The sequence below is a fragment of the Corvus kubaryi genome, unplaced genomic scaffold (genome assembly GCF_017639235.1).
Source record: "Corvus kubaryi isolate FWS band 111438036 unplaced genomic scaffold, C.kubaryi_AGA036_p1.0 37236, whole genome shotgun sequence".
Lineage (NCBI taxonomy): Eukaryota > Metazoa > Chordata > Aves > Passeriformes > Corvidae > Corvus > Corvus kubaryi.
In genome coordinates, this window is record NW_024581067.1 from 1478285 (window position 1) to 1493481 (window position 15197).

The following is a 15197-nucleotide window of genomic DNA, read 5'->3' on the forward strand; positions in this document are numbered from 1 at the left end:
AAAAAAAATTACAAAGGAATTCAAAGGAATCTAGCCAGAGGCAATTATTGTATTAGCAGTAATATCCTCCTTTGAAAATAGAAAACCTGCTTTTAAATGTCCTGTGGGCTATGGATTTTCTTCTGATGTCAACAGAGGGAAGGCAACTTTCCTTCTGGCTCTTTGAAGAGGCATGGTTCATCACTGTCTGATCTGACACGTAGTCATTATGCCTTTTTCTGGAGTCAGCTCCATGGGAGGTGCTCAGCACAGCTCCTGCTATGAGATAATAGCACCTTTCCTAGAAAGGCAGCACTGGGAGAAAAGTGGAGTTTACTGTTCCCTGAAGACATCTCATTCTGGGAATTACCTGGGGAAGCCAAACTCAGGCTTGCCCAGCTGAAGCCAAATCTATTTGCACAACAAATGCCTACAGCTTCCCCTGGTCAGGTTCTGACATCTCGCTCCCGCCACCCACCAAGCTGACTCTGAGCTCTGGATTTCCAGCAGCATTCACTCCAGTGCAGGTTCTACAGCCCCACAGCAAGACTGTCAAGGGGAATAGCAAAGAAAACAGCACTGTTGTTCAATCATGAGACAAAACTCATCCAGAATAATTATACTGTGATTTTTGGTTTTTTTCTTCTAGCCTTTGTAGACTACTCAGACAGCAATTGGTAAAATCACACAAGCACAAGGAGAAAATAACATGTATTGCCATGGAGATGGAGCTCATCTGGCCACTTCACCTACTCCTCCCCGTGCATATTCCTTATGCTGATGGTAGATGTCTGCTTCTCTGGGAATTTTTCATCACCCATGTCACCAAAGCCAACCATATCTGAAAAGCTGGCTTGAAAATTCACTCGTGCCTGTGTCCTTGATCTGGTGCTCAGCAGACTAAAAGACATTACAGGAAGCCCTACACCCATTCCTTCCACATCCTGAACACAGGGGGAAGGAAGGGAGAAAGGGGACAGAAGAGATTTTCTGAGGTCTGTCCCCAAAGTCAGACCTCAGAAAAAAATGGGTAATTCTCAGAAACAGCAGAATTACTGAGTAGGAGTCCCACGTGCCTGGGTAAATTTTGTCTGCAATATCCCAACCTGTTTGTGCTTCCTCCTACCTTGCTCCCCATCCTCTCATTCCCCCACAGCTCAGTCCTCAAAACAGAGGCAAGAATTTGGGATAGACTGTCAGATAACAGGATTACTAGTCTAGACATAAGGGATTAAATCAAACTGTTAAATGCTCTTGATGGACGAGAACGAGTGTAACAACCTTCTTCTCAAAACTAAAGGGAAAAATGAAAAAAAACCCCTGCAAATCAAAACAAAACAATTTAAAGTCACAATGAGTTCACCTCGTGGTGGGCCACAAATCAAACAAACAAGTTTAATTTAGGGAAAAAAGTTCAAATGTCACAGTTATACCTTCCATGGCCCCTGCCTTTCCCTGCCTCACCAACGCTGCTCCGTGGAACCATTCCCTCTTTCCAGGGACCACCAGAACACACCACTGGTTTCCTCATCAAGTTTGTGCTCTGAATCTGACTCTCTGAGTGGCTCCTGAGAGTCACTAACAGTTGTCTGCTTCAATAAATCTCTGAAAAGGAAAACAGAGATGCATTGTTTGAATGTGCACTGTCACTGTCGGAGTAAATAAGCGCGATTAATGTTTTGCTGTAGAAAACGTCTGGTTTCTGTACCCAGAAAAAACCTGGAGTGTATCTGTTGTTCAGCTGAAATGCAATAATACAAATTGGTTATAAAGAAAGTTGTTTATACAAGCCTCTCTCCACCATTATTCCTCTCCTCTCTTCTCTGCTATTATTTATTTTTAAATCTAGTTTAAGTGGATTAGATTTCATCCATAACCAATATGTGACTGCGTGTTTCCACAATGCCAGCTTCTGCTAGGACCTCACTGAAACCACCAGTTCCCCACCCTTCTTCTTGATATACAAGAGACTTTCTAATGTTTTCCTTTCTGAAGTGATTAAGAAGGCTTTCTAATTTTATTACATTGAGTTTGTTAAGGGGTATTTCACAGCCTGAGCCTGGGTAGTATCAAATCACCTGTGTATTGCACAAGCACCAACACAAACCTGCTGTAAAATAACATCAGCCAGGTTGTGTGCTCAAAAATGAGCAAAGATAGAGTTTAAAGCAGTCTGAGCCTCTGATTAAAGGCAGTAACATAATTAATAACAGCAGTCCATCCCCACTCTCCAAGAAAAACTTCTGATATGGTTCAGATTTGGGGGGAAACATTGAGTTTGAAACATGACATCCCACCTCCATGTGGTGTGAGTCACAACACTGAGGCCTTTTGAATCACTGAACAGCCTTCCTTGCCACTTTGGGGAAGGGAGAGGGGAGAGGAAGGAGAAGAGGAGCACCTCAGGCCTGTCCCTGGCTCCAGAGAACTCTGCACTCCATGCAGCTTCCCACCCATTCCCATTCTGTGCTGCTTTCTTCCCTCCAGGTCACCCTCTCCCTTTCCACCCTCTTTGCCACCACAGTTTTTCACTGTTGGCAGCATCTCTGCCCAGTGCCTGTGTTCCCTTCCCAAATGCAGCTGTTCCTTGCTTCCATTTTTTCTGTCAGTTCTTGATTTAGCACAATCTCCTTTTCTCTTCCTGACCTGCACTCATCACAGGTGGCTCTCATTTACCCTTTTCTTTCACATCCCTGCGCCCAGTGGTCTGACTTTTTTGTTCAGCTAAGCCCAGCTTTTCCCATATACCTTCAAAACCCATTATCTACTTTTCTCCTCTTCCATATCATGTCAGGTTCAGCCCTTTTTTTGTCCAGTTCAAAGCTTTTTCACTCCTCCTTTCCTAATCCCTTCTTACCCACTGACTGACTTCCAAACTCTACTTCCCTCTCACTATTTCACGTTTCCACCTCCATCCCCTCCTTCCTGGGCTCCTTATCAACATTTTTTTGCACTTTGACATCAACATCCACATCAAGCAGTCTATGACATGGTGCTGGAGCACATCAAGGAAGCACAGGAGAGAGTCTCCCCTTCATTTTATCTACAGTTTAACCAAAATCCAACTGTGTAGGAGATTACAGGTGAAATTCCAAAGGAAGTCCTGCCAAGCTCTTGGCTTTGACAAGTTCAGCATGGACAAGTATTTTCATCACTTCCAGAGTTGTGCTAATAATCTCTTCTAAATGCTCACAATTAATAAAGGCTTTTCAAAAGAGCATGCATCATTAAAGGAGCTTTTGCTGCCAGCACTCAAATTCCTGTAACTTCTCAGAGAAAATTTGCCAGAATTCCTTCCAACATGAACAAAATAACAAGGTTTTATTCATTCTTGGTTTTGGTTTTGGAAAAAAAAAGCACAACAAACCCAAACAGGTATTTTCCTCATAATTACAGTCAGCCTGAGGCACACATCTCACCTGGGAAGCTGAAGTTCAAGTGATTAATGTTGAGCAGACTTTAAAGTAGCAGGGAAGTGCAAGCAGTGAAAATACAGGCACCCTTAAACTGTGCTGCAGCCAGCCTCTCCTCCAATGTTCATGATGTATTTCGCTTTTTACTTTTAGATCACAGTTCTGTGTGTTGCAAATAAAACACGAGGCACAGATGCACCAAGAACCGGCTCTGTTGTAAAAGCTGGGCAGAAATGTCATCTGCTCTCTCCCGAGCGTGCTGCAGCTCGCGCTTCCAGAAAACATTTTGCTTTGTCTGAAACAGTGTTTTTCTTAGAGAGCATCTAGGGCTGGTGAACTCTGTGTCTTTGATGCTGCATCCTCTCTTGTTCAGCCGAGTGGAAGTTTTTAGTGAGCTCTCAAGGCCAAATGTTTTTTAAGTTGGATTTACTGAGGCCCTGTCGTGCTCTTACAAAAATCAAACAAAGGGAATACCACCATTTTTTTTTAAAAAAAAAAACAACAGTACAAGGAGAAAAAAAAATAGCCCCACATCCAGAGCCTTGTCCCCTCTTATCTCTGACAACGTGTGCAAGAGGATGCACCACAGCAGCGGGGGAATGGGGTGGGATTATTGTATTAAGGCTCTATTTATACCACGGAGCTCAGAAAGAGCTGTCAGAGCAGAGATGTTGTAACATGTCCTTTGCATTAGCAGGGCTTGGAAGCTCAGCTTGAAACCCCTGCCATCACGTTTGCCTCTTGGCGAGCCTAACACACCGCGGCTCTTTGCTGTGAGAAAGACCTGTCAAGCAAAAGGCTCTTGCTGCTGCACTCCTGTATTCCTAAATATACCATATTACCCAAGTGCCTCTGAAGCAAAGAATTGTAGCAAACTGAGCCACAGGAAGTGGAAAAAACAAACCAAGAAAATTAGCTATTTCCATCTTTCTTTCATTCTGCAGCATCCAACTCCCTGCCTTTACAAGGACTGTGATCCAAGAAGGTACAACATGCTTTGGTCCCAAACAGGGAAATCACTTTCCTGTTAACTCCAAATGTGAACAAATGTTCCAACTCCATGTAAAAATCAGAATTCCCAGTTTTAGGCAAAAATCAAAGCCCAAATAAGAGCTTCCCCCTGAGTTTATAAGTAATGTGCTGTGTATAATACAACAGCCTGGTGTCCAGAAACCAAAGAGGAGTTCGCAAGCAAGGTCAATCTCCTTTGGTGGCGTGGAAAATCAGAGCAAGGAAATGAAATCAAGTCCAGACAATCAGACAAGGCAAAAGCTACACATAAGGAATAAAAGAGAAGCCATCATTATCCAAAAAGTAACTTCTGGATCAGTGAAATTTTATGGATGTCCAGAGTATTCTGGAAAACTAGATTTATTTGCAATACAAAAAATCAAAACGTGATTTGCAAATGTGTGATTGCAATACAAAAGATTTAAAAATGTGATTATTTGCAACAGTTTCAAGTAGTTTCTCACATAAAACTTACTTCCATCAGTTTCCCAAACAGAACTTATTTAAGGGTTACAGATTCAGATTCTGTCCTTCTGTGGCATCTCAGTGAGAGCCCATCAGAGCAGTTCTCTGAACAGAAACAGATTTTTTGCAGCATGGCAAACACAAGTGACTATTTTGTTGCCTTTCAATTTATTCTGATTAGAAGCAATAGTTATTAAAGATACAAAACTCCCACGGACTTTAAATGTCTTGAATTTTTTGAACACCATAAATCTCTGGGAAGGAAAGCTCTGTCTCCCTCCAGGCAATGTGGCAATTGCAAACAATTTAGAAGTCAGGATCCTTTTTTCAGCCAACTAAAATTATGAGCACTTCTATACCAATTTGAAATCTGGTCTCTATTGACTACCAGTGCACAAAGACACTGAAATTAGAAACATTCTTTTGAATTTGTGTTTAACTACAGGAGTGTTTTGCTTATTGAACTTCCCCTACACTTTAGAAATAATAAATGAAGTTGATCAAAACAGCTCGATGCTCAGGAATCAAGCTGAGTTTCCAAGTTGCACAAATACGAATTTTTCACCTTTTTTTTTTTTTCCTCCCCACTTACTTGCAAATTCAGCAATAAAATTTATAAACAACATTGAAATACGATAAAGAATAAAACCCACAATTTCATTTTCATTTCCAGCTCCACAGAGCAGAATTTCAAGAATTTATGGAGCTGGCAGTCTTCTACACAGATCTCGCTCTATTTGCTTTATATTCTGAAATAAAATTACCAGAACGAAGCTTTTTCCATTGCTGTTTGTACCATTGTGAGTCCCTTCATGAGGGAGACTCTGGTATGTATTGGATGCTCATAAACCTCTCTCTGCAAACACAGATTTATCCAAACGACTGCAGCCCTGGAGAGGGATCAAAGCACATGGACTCAAGTAGCAAAAGAACATCTTGGCGTTTAAAATCAGTGGTTCAATAAGAACAGCTAATTCAAAACTGCAAGAGGCACCTCCCACCAGCTAAATCCTGGGGGTTTATTCCATTACAACCAGATTAAAAACTTATTTTAAACGTATTCTAAGAAAATAACTGCAATCACATCACAGCAAAGCATCCTGTTGGGTCACCCTGGTTCAGCCTGTCTTGATTTCAGCATCAAATTCCTTGGGTTAGTGTAATCAACTACAACCATCCTTCCTCCTACCTTTAAAAGAAATCACTTAAAAGCAATCTACATGCGAAAACATCTCTGGGGAGGAATCCTGGTAAAGCTTTTAAGTTGACTTTTCATCCTGATTCAGTCTGAAATATTTTCCCAGATTGCAGACTAACTCCCTGGTTCTATTGAATTAAGCATTTCAATTACAGGGTTTCAGGGGTGGAACGAACCACAGCACAAACAAACTCACAAAGAAGTTTTAAAAGCCTAATTGTAAAAATATTATCTTTTAGGCATTTTTTTTTTCTCTTAGTGACTCAGAGAAAATTCCACTCCTCTTTATGTAATCTGTGACTCCCATTGAAGTCATGAGCACGAGTACCCAAGAGGACATTAACCAAAACTTTGATGAAAGACATTGTTTGCAGAATTTGTAACAATATTGCATTTCATCCTTCAGCAAAGCCCAAAATAACCTTCAGAATCTTTGCCATTTCCTCTACATCACTTCTTCTGGCAGTACCACATGCACACTACAGGGAAAAAAAACACCCCAAAGAGTCACAGGTGGGAAATACAGCAAGGTTTCCTATGCATTTTAACACACTCATTAATTTAAGTCCTAATTTGTCATGTCCTAGCTGGAAGTAAAGCATGGGAGCATGAAACAGAAATCTGTTCCTTCTCTCCTGCAGCCTGACCCTGACTGTGGCCACATTTTCTGATCTCCCACCCTTGTTTTACCCCAGCGAGAGGGTTCAACATCTCTGCAGGAAGCTGAGTCTGGCTTATATCTGAAGAAGACCCCAAATTGGAGCCTTTGAAGGGACATGAGGTTTGCCCAGACGTTCAGGACCTCCGTAACATGTGTGCACTTTCATTTAACTCATAAAGCAAAGCAGAAACCACCATCTCAATGTTACACAGGAAGTAGGCTGGGGTTCTGCACCTTCTTTAAAACTAACGAAGTCTAATCCTTCATTCCCCAGCTTCTAAAAAGGATCTTTAATGATTAAGGTACAGACAACATAGAGGTAGGAACAGGGATCAGAACCAAGAATATTTTTCCAGGAGCCTGTCAGCCATCAGGCTGAAAGCTGTGGATCCAGAGCATCGGGGGAAACGCTGGCCTTGCATTCGCCTCTGCAGAGCGATGGGACATCAGCAAGGGTGTGGAAATGAGGGAACTCCTCTGGCTGAGGAAAACCTGGACTGACAGCTCAGCTTCCTGGAGAAGTCAAAGGTATCTCCTCCTCCTTCCCAATCCATTATTGTGGACTCCTCAGTCACTTAAGAGGAAAGAGCAGAAGCATAAAACCAAGGGAACAGACGCCGTAAATTTCATGGCAAGGTGAAGTCTCCTGATCATTTTGATCTCTTGTGTCACTCTTGGGCTGGAGATTCATCCCTAGAGCAAAGTGGTCTGGACAGCAGTGACAGTGAAGAGTGCTGCACAGGGAGTTTTCAGGATTCATCAGTTCTGGTGAAACCTGGACAAGGCCACCACAGGGAGCTGCACATTCCCTAGAACTAATCCTCATCCGTCCTCATTTGCTTTCAGCTACATCATAAAAAAATCTGCTCCCAGGAAAGATAAAGCAAATCTGAAATCATATGTAGTTAAAAGCACCAAAGGCATCACACTGACCCTGTTCACACCCATCAAGCCCCAGTGCTGCCTTAGTGGGTTCTGAGGTGGCCCATTGTACAGGTCACAGAAAATAAAGCAAAATCCAGATATTCTCGTGGTGTATTTCTGCTTGAAGAAGATCACTACCAAATACATCATGTCCTAAGAGAAATATGTCTAAGGACTATCACACCAGCATCTTAAAGGAAAAGTGAGTTCTGCTGTGTACACACAGGCAGCCGCAGGACTTAATGAATCTGTTTAATTGCTCATGCCCTAATTGTTTTTGTAGTAACCATCTGCAACTTACAACTCCAAGCTACCGCAGAAAAAAAAACACTAATAGTGAATATCTGAGATCCAGTTTGGAAATGCATCAAAAGCAGAAATATGTCTTAATAAGCCACCTGTCGAAAGTTCAACAAATTAAAGAACATAGATGCCAGCAAGTTTCAATGGGATCAAATAATTTTTTGGCTACTTGGTGATGTCTCTGTGTGTCACCAGCTTGTGCCTGTCTCTGTTGTCCAAAGAGAACGTGATGATGGGGCAAAAGAAGCTCTCACTGCCACCCTGCAGTCCCACTGACCTCATGTGCTTATCATCACACGGGTGTAGTTCAGACAAGGGCATGACCCGTTGTACCCTGGGCTCAGGGGTGGAATTGAGCCTCCACACCATAGAGGCCAGAATCCACCTGGGGGTTATGGAAACAAGCAAACCTGGATCAGAATCAAGGCTTCCCCCCCCAGTTCCCCCCTCTTTTTTTAAACATTTATTTTAAATTGTTAAAAAAAAGATATATCCCTTGTGAATGAATGTTGATCTTTCTTTTGCCAAGCCTACAAAACAATTTCTGAAGATTCTCACTTGTTTCTCTCTTTCACAGTATTCATGGTCATAACTAAACACCTTTGCCGTGCTAAAACTGAGAACTGAGAATGTCAGAAGTTAAAGAAAGGAGAAGTAATTCGAAAACTAATTCTGTACTTACTGATATTGTCACACTAATATGTTTTGCGATGAAATTGGCTACCTACAAACTGGAATTTTTCACTGTTATGCCTGACACACTCCCATTCAGTGACTCTGGGTCAGCTGCATGCTGAGGCAGGATAGAAAAATTATGTTCACGGAAGTTTCAAAGGACAAATTTTATACTTTAAAGCGGCTTGGTTTTAATTTAAAGCAACAGTAGAAGCCACTATTGAAACAATTTGATGCTACGATTTCCAGTCAGAGCATTGAGAATTCCTCTCACTCTTCTTTGTTTAAATTGCTGAAAGAGGCTGTGGAACAGGAGGAGGAGCTGCAAAGGCTGCACCACTCCCCTATCAATGTTCTGGACATGGATGCCCCAGAATAAAACAAACAAACAAACAAAACCCCTGAGCTGCTGAGTTACCTGTCTGCTGTCCAAAGCTACGGGGTACAAGTGCAGCCCTCTGTCTGTGCCTCATGATGGCAAACTGAGAGTGCCAAGTGCTGAAAGGATCCTGCCTCTAAGATATGAATATTATGAGTACCAATGACACAGGGCTGAACTTGCTCCTCCTGACAGCTTTTCACCAACTCTAATCACTCCTGGGGAAAAGAGCCTTGACCAACAGATAATGAATTTCACCACAAGAATTTCTTCATTCTTATGGTGGCACAGAGACCACCAAGGGGTGTCTTTTGGATAAGCATTTAAACAGATTATTTAATAATAAAAGGAGTAAGTTATGCAGGTTTTATTTCAACAACCAAAAGCATATTCTAGGCACATGTATTTAAACTCACTGAATATTTAAACAGCCGCAGGTTTTTTGATCACCCTGAAATTCACAGTATGAATCTCAGATGAAGGGGTGTGGAAACAGAGTGGTTTAGAAGTGGTGTGTTTAATTTCTGTTTTAGTGGTTAAAAAGAAATTAAACTCTTTTCCTACATGAAGATCCCAGATGCCAGATTTCATCTTAGCTTTAAAACTATGAAAGTGTTGCCACTGCCTTAATCACAGCACCACGAAAACAGCCGAGGGATAGACAAATGCTATGGTTGATTCTGGAGTTTTTTCTCTGGACAAATGATCACAAAAGCTTCATTAGACATGCAACATTAAACTCAAGGTTTGCCTCTGAGAAACCCATTTTAATCTAGATAATTTGCTGCTGTGCTTCAGTGTCAGAGACATGCCTTACCTGACTGGGTAAGATGTGACCATTACAAAAGCAAATCTTAAATCTAACCATACCCAATCTGTAGGAATGAATGCTGTAACAGAGGCACCTGCATGGTTTTTTACACAGTAACAATTGGAAGGAAGGAAAGCTGGAGAAGTCAAGCCCTTATTCTGACACTGTATAAATCCATGTTAATTTCCAGTTTGAACCTCCAAGCACTTTTAGCCCTCTGTCTTCAATAACAGCAGAAAAGGAAAAATTGCAGGGAGCAGCAATAAGGTCAATTAGATGCTGGCAAGACAAATAACTATACATTGCAATTCTTGAAACTGGAAGAAAGCAGCATAAGGCAACAGGAAGCTGACAGGGCTGACATCCATTTTACCATGTCCAATGTGGAATAATCATCTCTTTGAGAACAACATGAGAGGGCATCAAACGAACCCAGCTGGCTGTGAGGTTCAACAAACCCTTATCAAACATGCAGACGGGCTGTGGAACCCCTTACCACAGGATACACCGCAGGCTGAAGGTTTACAGGGAAGCAGGAAAACAACAGGTTCCTGGAATTAAAAAAAAAATTCAAATATGTAGAAAACTGGCCCCACACTTGCTGCAGGAAGTGTCTGAAGTGCAGGTGGCTGGAATAGTGTTCTGGAGCAGGACACTGTGCATTTTTCAGTGTTCTTTCTCTAAAAGCCTGTGGTGTGAGATTACCAAATGTCCCTGGCCTGTGCCCAGCACTAATCCAAGTAGATTGTATTAACTTGACCTCTTTGGGTGAAATGTTAGTTAACTACATTGGATTTGAGTCCCATTCTTCCTATTACGAAAAGAAACCACGTAAAAACTTCCTCGATGCCTGATTTATTTCATGTACATTATTCTGTTCTTACTGAGCAAATAAAGACATCAGACCTTCTCTTTTCAATATCCCCTGAAATTCTTTTAAGAAACAGAGGTGAATTTGCTACTTTTCTGTTCCTCTGGCTCTACCAACAGTGCAATCCCCGAGCTTGCTAGAACACAGACAACTCTGTGAACACCATTTTACCTGTTCATGCTGCACCAGTTCTACCAGCATTTCCTATTTGAGACCAGTCTTTTAATTAATCCTCTCTAAAGAGGGGTTTGGTGTCAAAATCCCCTCTCTCTCTCTTTTGCATCTGAGCACAACTCTTGAACTTCTACTGGCTCTGTAAATATTTCATCCTACAAACTCCCTCAGCAGTCTGCAGCACTGACCCTGATGTATTCAAAGAAGGAATCTTTTCTGCGTTTGTTGCTCATTTGAAGTTGTTCAAACTCTTGCTGTTGTTCAGCTGTACCACTGCTCCTTGACAGTTCTGTTTCCCAGCTTCTCTTTCCCAGACCTGTGTCTAAATTTGTCCTTTTCTGGGAAGTTAAGCTGATCCAGGAATCTGCAATTTCTTCAAAGTGGTGTGCATTTACACAAGTCTATTAAAAGGCACAGCAAGAAAAATAATTCCAGATGCAGATGTTCCCTGATAATTCCTTATTCTTTAATGAAGAATGTGTCTATTTTAAGATCTAAGCACAGTACCATTTCCATAGGAGACCACCTACATTTTTCTAAGTGCATTTCAGAGGGGAGTAGAACAAATCTGAGTCCCTCACAGAGATCAGCGCACCTGCACAACCAGACAAAGAGACAGGCCCAAGGAGTTTAATTTAACACATGCTGATATCTTCTCTTTAAATCACTGACCTGAACATTGAAAAAAAAAGCATTTTTCCCCACCCACTTAATTTGCTGCTAATTCCACCTTCTGAAAGTCAGGATTTTACTACTGCTGACCCTGAACTTCATCAGAGAAAAAGAAAGCAAAGCAAAGGCCTTTCTTTTAAAAGAAGAGATAAATTGTAGGACACAGATTTGAAGGAATACAGTTTACTACTTTGCAGACAGCAGCCGTGTTCTTACAGGCTGAACTCAAAATATCTGCAGCCAACACCTCCAGCTTTCCCTCCCAATCTCAGCAGGCACAAAGGAGCTTGCCATGACAGCTTAACAACCCAACCATCCGAATATTTGCAGCCAAGCAATGAAGACACCTCCCTGGGCCCCATAGTCCGTGTTTTGCCATGTAAAGGATGCCAAGGTAGAGCCAAAGAGTGCCAAGAGATGTTCAGGGACAACCTGGATGGAGCTTTGAGCAACCTGGTCTAGAGGGTGACACTCCAGGGAGTGGGAGCAAGATGGTCCCTAGGGTCCCTTCCAACCCAAACCATTCTGTGATCCTATAACTCTGTGAGTGATAGAAACCTGGGAAAAGGTGCTCCACACATCTTCCTGAGGAGTAACAAGGTATACAGCAGCCTGGGAGGAGGGCAGAGGCAATCAGGGAAGACTCAAGGTGCACGGGGCCAGGCTCTCTCCTGCTTCCCTCCACTAATTAGCTCGTTGCCAGAACCCCTCAGAAAAGACACCTTCTGATGTGCCCAGCCATCTGATCTTCTCACAGGCTCAGAAAGCCCCAGCAGATCATCCCCTACAGCCCCCTTCTGCCTTTATCACCTCCAAAGGATGGCTGCAGGCTACAGAGTGAATATAATGACACAGAGTTCAATAAGAAACCCACTCCCAGTTTCAGTGGCTGCCCCATGACTGCAGGCAATCACTGCCATCTTCTAAAGGCGCAGCTTAAGATGTTTGCAGTTATTTGATTTATCCCCTCTTGCGGTCACACTTTTATTGACTTTACTGCCAGTTTCAAACGCAGGCCCTCCAGCAGGACCTACAAATGAGCTCACAGACCCTGATGTGTGCTGAAATACGTGTTACCATTCCTATTAATTTAAATGCACCTCTTCACATCCAGTTTCAGACACTTTCCTTGTGGCAGTTAGTGCTGCCAGTCACCTCTGAGGATGAGGTGAGGAGAGGAAGGCGTGTATTAGTGTTTCTAGGCTGACAGACCATTTTGTCTCAGTTGTCACCACTCAGTTGTTACTCCCTCCATCACAGTGACTTCTTAGCTAATTCCTTGGACCTGTCACAGGTGCTGTGTCACCTAGCCCACAGGAGAAAGTCATAGCCAAGGTTTTAATGACAATAAGTCAAGACTTCTGGGATTACTTCCCTGTATGGCAGGCAAAAGGGGACAAAACTCAAGTGAACACAAGTAGAGCAGCAATGACTGCAAACATATGTCACTTATTTGTCTTAATTTTATTTTTTCACTTGAAGGGTTTTTTTTATAGTTTGGTGTTGCAGCACGTCCAAGCTCACAAGAAGAAGGATTCACACCTGGGGATAGGTGTGAAGAATGATTCCTTCCTAATTCCTCGATGCTGCTTTATTTTTCATAAGCTGCAAAGCACTATCAACCTGCAAGCACAACAGACATAAAATTTATGTGTGCACCATGACATGTCAGAACACATTCAGCCCCCAGCTGTTTCACACTTCTCCATTAGCTCATTAAACATCATCTCCAGTGGTACTGAAGCATTTTCTGAAAGTTAGAATAGCTCGTTAAAAACTGTGTCCAATCATCATAACACTTTTCTAGGGATTTCAGTGCTCTCAAGCCATGCTCTGTCAAATAAATTTAGTAGATGCCAGATTAAAACTGCACTGCAGCATGTTTTACCACGTTGTTGCTACAGGACCTAGATTTTGAATCTAGCGTTCTTGCAATCATGACAGATTTACTGTATTTTTCATGTAATAAACTAGGTGGGTATGATAACATCTGTATAGCTGCTAGAGCTATACTGCATTAACTGTGCCTTTACCACGGCTTTTTAATCTTTAAAAATGTGGGTTTGGGCCAGTGTTTTATTGAATTGCCTTGCTCAGACGTGCTCTTCATGGCAAAAGAGTAATTTTTTTTTTCCTGCTCCAGCTCCTGGAACTGTAACATGAACAGGCAGTACAACATTCGTGTACAACCACACAGGGCACCCTGCCAGGAGTTTGTGCTCCTTCTCCAGAGCCCAGTCCAGGGAAAGGTGAATCTGCTGATCCTGCACGTGGTGAGGCGAAACAGTGATGCTGAAAGAGTGAGCTGTGCTTCCAAGGGACAAAGCAAGGCTGGGAGCCTGGAACTGGCTGGTTTTCAGGTCTCTCTTGGTGTTGCATCATCCTGAAGAAACCCTGCAGCAGAGCTGGGATTAGAGAACTCCCATCTGCCAAAACAATACAAGAAATGTACAAACTCGGGGAAAACATTTTAACCTATTGAAACCAGATGTTCCCATTCACCCTTCAGGCCTGTGCCTTGTTCCACCTGTATCTCAAGGTCAGCGAGATGTTCCTGGGTGCATGGAACCATAAATAATGCATGTAAAGGTATTCGTGTATTTACATGGATACTTTCTTCTCATTTACATCTGTATCTTCTTTCCAGCCTTCAGAACTTATCCAGGCCTCCCTCCAATGCTTGGTATGAGGACATGCAGTCATATGACTATAATATCACATACTGGAATAGATATTCATTATATTTGGATAAATATATAAATATATATATTTATCATAAAGACATGATTGGTGCTCCAGCCACACTGCATTGCACAGACAAGAAAGAAGTGAACTGCTACGTGATGAGCAAGAGAAAAGTGGAAATGTGTGACTGTAGCTGAAATCAGCTTTAATCTTGTGCATCCAATGGCTTGGCTGGCCCAGCACGGTCAGAGTGGGGTTGCCAAGTGGAATCCCACTAAGGATTCCTTTGTGATTGGGTTACTTATGGGCATTAAATGTCATGGAAAACTCCTTCCTGATCATTAGCAAAAGGTGGTCTGGCGCAAGAGGAAACCATTTTAGCCAACCAGAGAAGAGCTCATGTCTTCAATATTGGGTCAGAACTGAAACTGGGGTGAGAAAAAGGATCTGGTAATGGAACTTCCTCCTCAGGTTTTGAAAATCATGGCTCAGTTTCCTGCTCTCTCCCACAGCACATCCCTTGGTCCAGATCAACAGGCACCAAGCCTTGGATCCATTTCTCTGAATTTCAGTGCCAGTATTTATGCAAGAATTCCACTACCAGTGAAAGAATAGGAGTGAAAGGAAGAGGTTTAAAACCAGAAGTGAATTCTGCAGCAAATCTGCCCCTAAAATTCCTGTTCATGAAAAACAAATACAGAATTGACTCCTTCAAAGTGACCCAAGTGGTGGGAAAGGTGCTCTGCTCATCATTCAAACCAGCCCTGGGAATACTGGGGACTCATGGACAACTAAGATACTGATATATGTATAGTAATACTCTTCATTCTTTCTTACTCCCAGCAGATATTTAAGTAAAAATATAATTAAATATCAAAAAGATCAAGATATAGCTAAAAACAAAGAAATACAGAGAAAAACAAAAAGGGAAAGGGAAAGGGAAAGGGAAAGGGAAAGGGAAAGGGAAAGGGAAAGG